This window comes from Apium graveolens, chromosome 9, assembly GCF_009905375.1.
Source record: "Apium graveolens cultivar Ventura chromosome 9, ASM990537v1, whole genome shotgun sequence".
NCBI lineage: Eukaryota > Viridiplantae > Streptophyta > Magnoliopsida > Apiales > Apiaceae > Apium > Apium graveolens.
This window is the reverse complement of record NC_133655.1, coordinates 56,207,150-56,215,357: the sequence shown is the minus strand read 5'-3', so window position 1 is coordinate 56,215,357 and position 8,208 is coordinate 56,207,150. Positions and strand designations below refer to the sequence as shown.

Sequence of the window (8,208 nt, the reverse complement as noted above, 5' to 3'; positions counted from 1 at the left end):
AAATAAATAATGGAACCAATGTATTTACTTATCCTGGAGATCATATAATTGATGCAGTTTGTATATTAAAAACTAAAAAACAACATGATCTTTTGCTTTCTCCTCGGTACTCGAAGAACCTGGAAACTAGTTTTACTTACATTAAACACATTTCCTACTAATTGGGTTAGATTGGATTAATTCAAGTAGTTATGTACTCAAAAGCAAACCACTCAAATATGGAATAATATTTATTTCAAAGTTACTGACTGAAAATCTCCACTATATAGTTTTTGTTCTTTGTTTGTCCTCCAACTTCTGGAACATTAACATCATTTATTTTCAGAATCTTCTTATTACCAGTGACTGAGTTAGCACAATTAAATTTCTAGAGGTTATCAAAATGTAACTCATCCAATGTTATTATAATCTTATAACGTGAAAAAGAAAGTAAATTAGAGAGCTTTCAGAATTTCTTATAACGTGAAAAGGAAAGAAAGTAATTTTATCACTTTCAGGATCTTTATAATATATACGTTATACAAACTTATAATGTGAAAAAACACAATTTTATTATCAAAATTTCTGCGCAAAAAGTTCAATAAAAAAGGTATATCTCTCGGTAGAAAGCTTCAATTCATGAACCGAAAATTTGTAAGAAACTAAACCCTATAGCTTTCAAATGGTGTATAAAAGTATAGCTAGAACCCCTTACCAATTATTACAGTTAATTATGACAAGTAGGAGTTATTGTCATCTTAATTTTTCATGTAACCATAAACTAAAAATGTTACATCTCCTTGTATAAAGGTCCAAATCCCTAACTGTAAATTTTTTAAGAAACGAAACTTAGTTATTAAATGGTACTCCCTCCATCCCAAAAAATGTTTCCCATTTTGACTTTTTACACTATTCATGGTAAGCGATAGACTACTAATTTACGTCTAATCTATAAAACCAAATATAGTCATGAGTGATCTTGTTGGATTCGTATTTATGAGTAATTTAATACAATGAAAATTTTATATTTAATACTAATACGAAATTAAAAATATTAACAATCAAAAGTGTGCATTGACAAACGTGTCCAACACAAACGGGAAAAGTTAGGGACGGAGGGAGTATATTAATTATCGGATATAAATTTATCAAATATAACAGTTAATTATGTAAAGAATGAGTTATGAACATCAGAATTTTTCGTGTAACCATTCACTAAAAAAGTAATATCTCCTTGTAGAAATGTTCAACTAATGAACCGTAAAATTTGTAATAAACTACACCTCTTTAGCTTTCAAATAGTGTATTAAAATGTACCTAAAACCCAGCCAATTATAACAGTTAATTATGTCAAGTAGGAGTTATTAGAATCAGATTTTTTCGTGTAAAATTCATTAAAAGTGTTATATCTCTTTGTAGAAAGGTTCAATTACTGAACCATAAATTTTGTAAGAAACTACACTTTCTTAACTATCAAATGGTATATTATGAATCAGGTAGAATTCATACCTATTATAATGTTTGATTCTGCCAAGTAGGTGTGATCAACATCAGAATTTTAAATTTATAACGTTCAATCAAAATGTTATACTTCCAGACGGATTTAAAATGAGATACCATGCATTAAGAAAATGATAAGTATTAGTTCTATCAGAAATAATCAGACATGATGCATTCCAAAAATATGTGGAAAAAATAAATTAAACTTCCATATAAATACGAATCCAGAACTTACAAATGTTCATATGAGAAATGTGGTGCCTGGAAGCAAAATCAGAAAAACGACTTGACTAGAAGTTAAAATGGCAAATGTTCAAATTTTAAATTGCACAAAAAGTAAAAAAAAGATACAATAATTTAACAGTAGAGTGTAAAAAAGAGTAAATCAATTATCCGGCACAAACTCTAAAATACAATGAGTAATCTTGATTAAAGTAGTTAAATAATAATTAGCAAATCCCTCATATATTGAATAATATTTATTTAAAAGGGACTCACTGAAAATCTCCACTATATAGTTCTTTATTCCTGTTTGTCCTCAATTTTTGGAAAACTAACATCAATTAGTTTCAGATTCAACGATTGAGTTAACACAATTCATTTTCCAGAGGTTATATAATAAATTAACAAAGATTGTGTCATCATAATTGTTAACTTGGACAGATATTCTGTAATTTTTTGCTCTGTGACATTTTTGACATTCTCTAAACATGAAAATTTAGACATCAAACAGTAAATAAAAATACAATTAAAAAATAGTACAAAGAAATACTGGATGCTAATTAGTAATTGTACATACCTTCCCAAGCTGCTCATCTTGTCCAACAACTTTTTATGCTTAAAGCTGGCCTGTACATCACCATATGTCTAAATAAAATTTGCATCTTCTTAGTCAATGTACTCTTTTATCATATGACTTATTCCAGAGGACTAAGGCAAATGAACGTGATAAGAGAGGAATGTTGTTCGGTCCTGTTCAATTTGTCAACTATACTGCAAAATATGTTGATGATAAGGCAGTGGCTTGCGTGTGATCATACTAATATAAGAATTGCATGCCTGTGGAAAAAACTGATTTTTCTCGGTATAGGTAAAAGCTCCAATACCACGAACTTCTTGGTAAAATTCTTTGCCACTGAATGTCGCTGAATCTTGATAAAAACTGGCCTGGCTGCAGATTATAACTACCTAATATACTGACTCTGCAGCTCTGTTATCATAAGATCACGAGCAACAGGAGCCTTGTTAAAGACTGATGCAGTTAGGAGATCAAATTAACAAACACATGGAAAATTAGTTAGGAGGTTGTTCAACTTCTATGTTCTTTAAAAAATTTATCAGGCATGCACCAAAAGTTACCGCAATAAAATAAACATATAGTACATGTCTACTATTTTTATTCAGGCACATCCCATTTTCTCATCTTCTCCAATAAAGGCTACATGGAGGACACTTTCCAGAGAATAGATTATAGCTAAGAATCATCATTGATGGCATGCTTAATGCTTTGCTGAATAATCATAATTTTTAAGGTATCATAATTTATAATTAAAAAAGGTACTTAATTTACTAAATATACGGATAAGACATATATTTAAGAGGAAGGAAAGTTACTTGTATCAGATTAGAAAGATATCACATTGAAGCTTCCTGATGATGGATTTAAGGCTTTCAACAAACACCTGCAGCATAATCTATTTTCCTAATAAAACAATTATAATTTGTAGAACTGCACTATATATATTGCTCTTTGAGATTATTACTTGGTCGATAATTAATAAATGAGTTCTCAACCTGTAAAAAACTAAGTAATATGATGAAAAATATATCTAAAACCAAAATAAAAATGGAGCAATAGAGTTTGGATTTGTACCTTGCAATGAATACATAGTAACATCACTTCGTCTATCTTATAGGTAAGGATCCTATATTGGAGTGGAGTTCTGATTATATGAAAATAAAATCACAAAGTTAGAACTACTTTGATGTTTGATGTTCTCTGCTCCACGCTTCTGTTATATTTGGATTAAGTTTACTCAACGGATCTGCATTTGTGAGTACAACAAAGAAAATTTTTAATTCACCACTAACATTAAAGCATTAGTCACTAAGCAAATGTGTTGCATACTTGGCCAGAAGACATTTTAAAATATAATGTATGCATATATATATAAACTTTGTATCAATTTTTCATTATCACAGTCCCTTGTAAATGAGTACATATATGCTCTAAAGTCATTTTAAAACAAATAATAATGTTATAACGACGTAATAGAAATAAAGCGAGTACGAATTGAAGTGTAATACTCAAAAACAAAATAAATTTAAAGCACAAAATTATTTTATATATGAAGAACCCAAATCATACTTAATACACTGATATGCGTTTAAAAATATACCTTTAAATGTCTATCTATAATTAGAGGACATAAGCACCAAATTTGGCTGGATTTGGGTTCTCTCGCAGGTTTTCTCATCCAACATGGCCTCACTTGGAACAGAGGTCTCCTTTGACTCTAAAATGAAAAAATTCAAAATATTTACACCAGTCTGAATCAACTTCAAAATACAGTAAATCTCAAACCCAATAAACCATGACAAATGAATAATGGAACCAATATATTTACTTATCCTGGAGGTCACATATTTGATGCAGTTTGCATATTAAAAACTAGAAAACAACATGATTTTTTGTTTTGTCCTCGGTACTCGAAGAACATAGAAATTAATTTTACTTACATTAAAAATAGTTCCTACTAATTGGGTTAGTTTGGATTAATTCAAGTAGTTTGTACGAAACAACAAATTACTCAAATATTGAATAATATTTATTTCAAAGATAGTGACTGAAAAATCTCCACCATAAAGTTTTTGTTCTTTGTTTGTCTTCCAAATTCTTATGGAACATTAACATCAACTATTTTCAGAATCTTTGTAATATCCCATATTTTCAGATGTTATTATTATTAGTATTATTTGAAGTTGTTTAGTGACTTTTATGTGAATTTTGGTAAATTATATGATAATTGAAATTAATGTTTGGATGCTTATATGTGATAAATTTTGAGTATTTTAATTTTTATATGTCCAGAATAAAATATAGATAATTGTGATACTTTTCTGGTAATTTTGGGAATGTTATATGATTTTATAATGATTTATGGATTTATTAATTATTTTCTGAATAATTATAAAACTATTTTGTAAAGCCGAGAATCGTTCAACCTTAACCGTTTTTGCGTTTTTACAACCCGAAACTTTTCCAAAAACTCCTTCCTAACCTAATCTAGTAATTTCGGACATTTTCCGTGTTTTAACTTTTTCGATCCGGATTACAGTTTGACCTGTGCACGTCCCGGTGCAAAATTTTCGATACGTTAATCATTTCGGTAGATCAATAAAACCCGTATTCTCGAGAGACGAGATATTTTTACATTATTTTCGTATAAAGTGTTTTATAAGAAGCCGGTTTTGATAATTATCCAAATCTGATATTAAATTGTATCGTTTTTATAGTTACTTAGCGGCTAAGTAATCTATTTTCAGATCCGATATGATCCAATGAGATACTTGTTACGTGTTTAAGATGCATTTATATGAATCGATCCGTAATTTGGACGTGTGTTTATTTGCATTATTCCTTTTATCTCGTTTTATGTGTAATTGATTTTATTTTATGAGTTTTCGGGGTTTTCTGTTAATTTAGATATCGTTTGTGTTTTTTTTTAAAATTAGCGGGTCGGGACCCCACCAGGATGTCAAAGCACACAAAATTTACGTTTTTATTTTTATAAAATTATACGTATTTATGATAAGTGGCATTTTATACCACTTAGAACGTCTTAAAATGACTTAAATTGGTGTCTTGAAATCAAGTATTTTGTGTATTTGATGCGTTTTTCTAGTGTTTATGCATTTCAGGGTATTAGTTGCATTTCGGGGGAGGAATCATCAAGAATAAGCCTTGGCATGTGTTCACCATTGCGAGAGGAAAGGAATGGGCAGATTTCGGCGAAGAAACGGAGCAAACCTGGATTTTTTCCAGTAGAGGCCTGCGCGCCCGCGCAGCAATGCTGAGCGGCCGCGCAGCAACCTGCGCGCCCGCGCAGCTATGCTGAGCGGCCGCGCAGGGTCGGGGAAAAAGATAAATTATTTTAGATTTCTACTTCTGTTTGGCTTCCAACTTCTATGTAATCTGAGTTTTATGGGACTATTATATAGGTAGATTTGAGACGTTTTCACAGAGAGTATTAAGGGGATTATGTTTTAGATTGTGTTTTACGCAAGAAGCGAAGGAGATAAGGAAGAAGACCGATTTAGCACACCGCAACGAAGAGGAAGCATATTTTCTTATGATTCTTGTTTCGTTGTAACGTTGGATGCTAGTTTTCTTGCTTTGACTTATTTACTCTTGTGACGTACTCTGTTTTAATATAATTAGTTTAGTTATTATTTTCTTGTGTTTGTTTATCATGATTGCATATGAACCCATGATGGCGATAAGTTCTATTATGGGCTAATCGTGATCATGGGGTTGCAACGGATTTATTATGGAATTCTTTAGTTAATTGTTTAATACTTTAGTGTGTGATGATTGCATGATATCTAGTATTGGTTGTGCGTATTCGTCTTATGTGCGTCGCGAACATATAAGATAGGGTGTTAATCTCTTGTGAAGCGACAGTGGATCTTGAGGTTTAGAACTTGCCATGCTAGCATAGGTTCATGTACGTTGTGCATGATTAGTGGGTAACTCTAACAGTTTTATTTGCCCTATGTAATCAAAAGGAATAACTTGTGCTTAAATCGTTGTGTTGTCAATTTCTGTAGACATATAGGAACTCAACATAATTGATGACTATTCAACTTCTATCTTAATTGTGGATGCTTGGTAGAATGGTATTAGTACAATGAAAGTTCGCTTTTATCAGTTTTGTGTTATTCGATTAATATCATCACTGTCACATGCTAAAGGTAATAACAATGGCTATAGAAGGAAGTAATAATGAAGTTGTGATCTCATGAGTGTTTTATTATTGATAAATTGAAGTGTTAGTTAAGTGCTTAATTAAGTAGTTAATTATAGTTAATATTTAATCAATAATTTTAAGTGTTATTATCTTAACATTGAGAAGTAATCATACATTGGTGAGTGAGTTTAATTAGACAATAATTTAGTCTGAGTCTCTGAGGGAACGAACTAGAAAGTATTCTATATTACTTGCGAACGCGTATACTTGCGTGAATATTAGCGCGTGTTTTCGCCCTAACAAGTTTTTGGCGCCGCTGCCGGGGACTCGGCGTATTTGTTTAGTTTATGTACTTACCATCATTGGTCATTAGGACTCAGTGATTAGGACGTAGTAGTTACTTACTCTTTTCGGTTGTGTTTCAGGTACTTTAGCAAGCGTTTATGCAAACTCGTTCTCGTGCTCGCAAGAGGACTTTAGATACAGCTGAGGAGACAGACGAAGTTCTTGATATTCCGGAGAAGTTAGATTTTGAGGATTCGGATTCAGGAACTGAGCAGAAAGAACCAGTAAACATGGGAGAACGTATTGTTCAAGCTGATCCAGCTCTTATGGATTTTTCTCGCCCTAAAATTGATGACATTCAGTCAAGCATCCTTCATCCGGCTATTCAAGCTAACACCTTTGAAATCAAGTCGGGCACTATTCAGATGGTGCAGAATTCTGTTTCTTTTGGAGGAGCGGCAACTGAAGACCCCAACATGCACATAAGGAATTTTGTCGAGATCTGCAGCACTTTTAAGTATAATGGCGTGACTGATGAGGCTATCAAGTTGAGGCTTTTCCCATTCTCACTGAGGGATAAGGCTAAAGACTGGTTACATTCTGAACCAGCTGGGTCCATCACTACGTGGCAAGATCTTGCGCAAAAGTTTCTGGTGAAGTTTTATCCAATGGCAAAGACTGCTGCTATGAGGAGTGCTCTTACTCAGTTTGCGCAGCAACCTACAGAATCTATGTGCGAGGCTTGGGAACGCTACAAGGAAATGTTGAGAAAATGTCCACATCATGGAATGCCGGATTGGATGGTGATCACTGGTTTCTATAATGGTTTGGGGGCCCAATCTCGGCCCATGCTCGATGCAGCAGCTGGAGGCGCCTTATGGGCTAAAAGCTATACTGAGGCGTATAATCTTATCGAGACGATGGCTGCAAATGAGCATCAAAACCCAACTCAGAGGATGACGTCAGGCAAGGTAGCAGGTATTCTGGAAGTTGATGCAGCCACCGCTATTGCAGCCCAGCTCCAAGCGCTATCAATAAAGGTTGATTCTTTGGCTACGTATGGAGTTAATCAAATAGCTATGGTTTGTGAGCTTTGTGCAGGTTCTCATGCTACGGATCAGTGTTCTCTTGTAAACGAATCTGTTCAGTATGTGAATAATTATCAGCGACAATAGCAGCCTGTGCCAGCGACCTATCATCCTAACAACAGAAATCATCCAAATTTCAGCTGGGGGAATAATCAGAATGCTATTCAGCCACCATATCAGCAAGGAGTGAGTAAACAGTTTAACCCACCTGGATTCCAGCAACCATAGCAGTATGCTACAAGGCAATCATATCCTCAACAGGGAAGTGCAGCTGCACCTACTAGTGCTAATTTTGAGGAACTTAAGCTGTTGTGCAAGAGTCAGGCGGTTTCTATCAAGACCTTGGAAAATCAAATTGGTCAATTAGCCAATGCAGTGCTCAATCG

The 8,208-nt window shown here is 33.2% G+C and overlaps 1 non-coding gene across 1 annotated transcript; it reads right to left on the bottom strand.

Moving 5' to 3' along the window:
- Positions 1–7,417: 7,417 nt before the first annotated feature.
- LOC141687818 (small nucleolar RNA R71) lies at positions 7,418–7,524 on the bottom strand. Its single transcript, XR_012561299.1, has one exon. It is a non-coding gene; the product is annotated as a small nucleolar RNA R71 (small nucleolar RNA).
- Between the last annotated feature and the right edge of the window lie 684 nt (positions 7,525–8,208).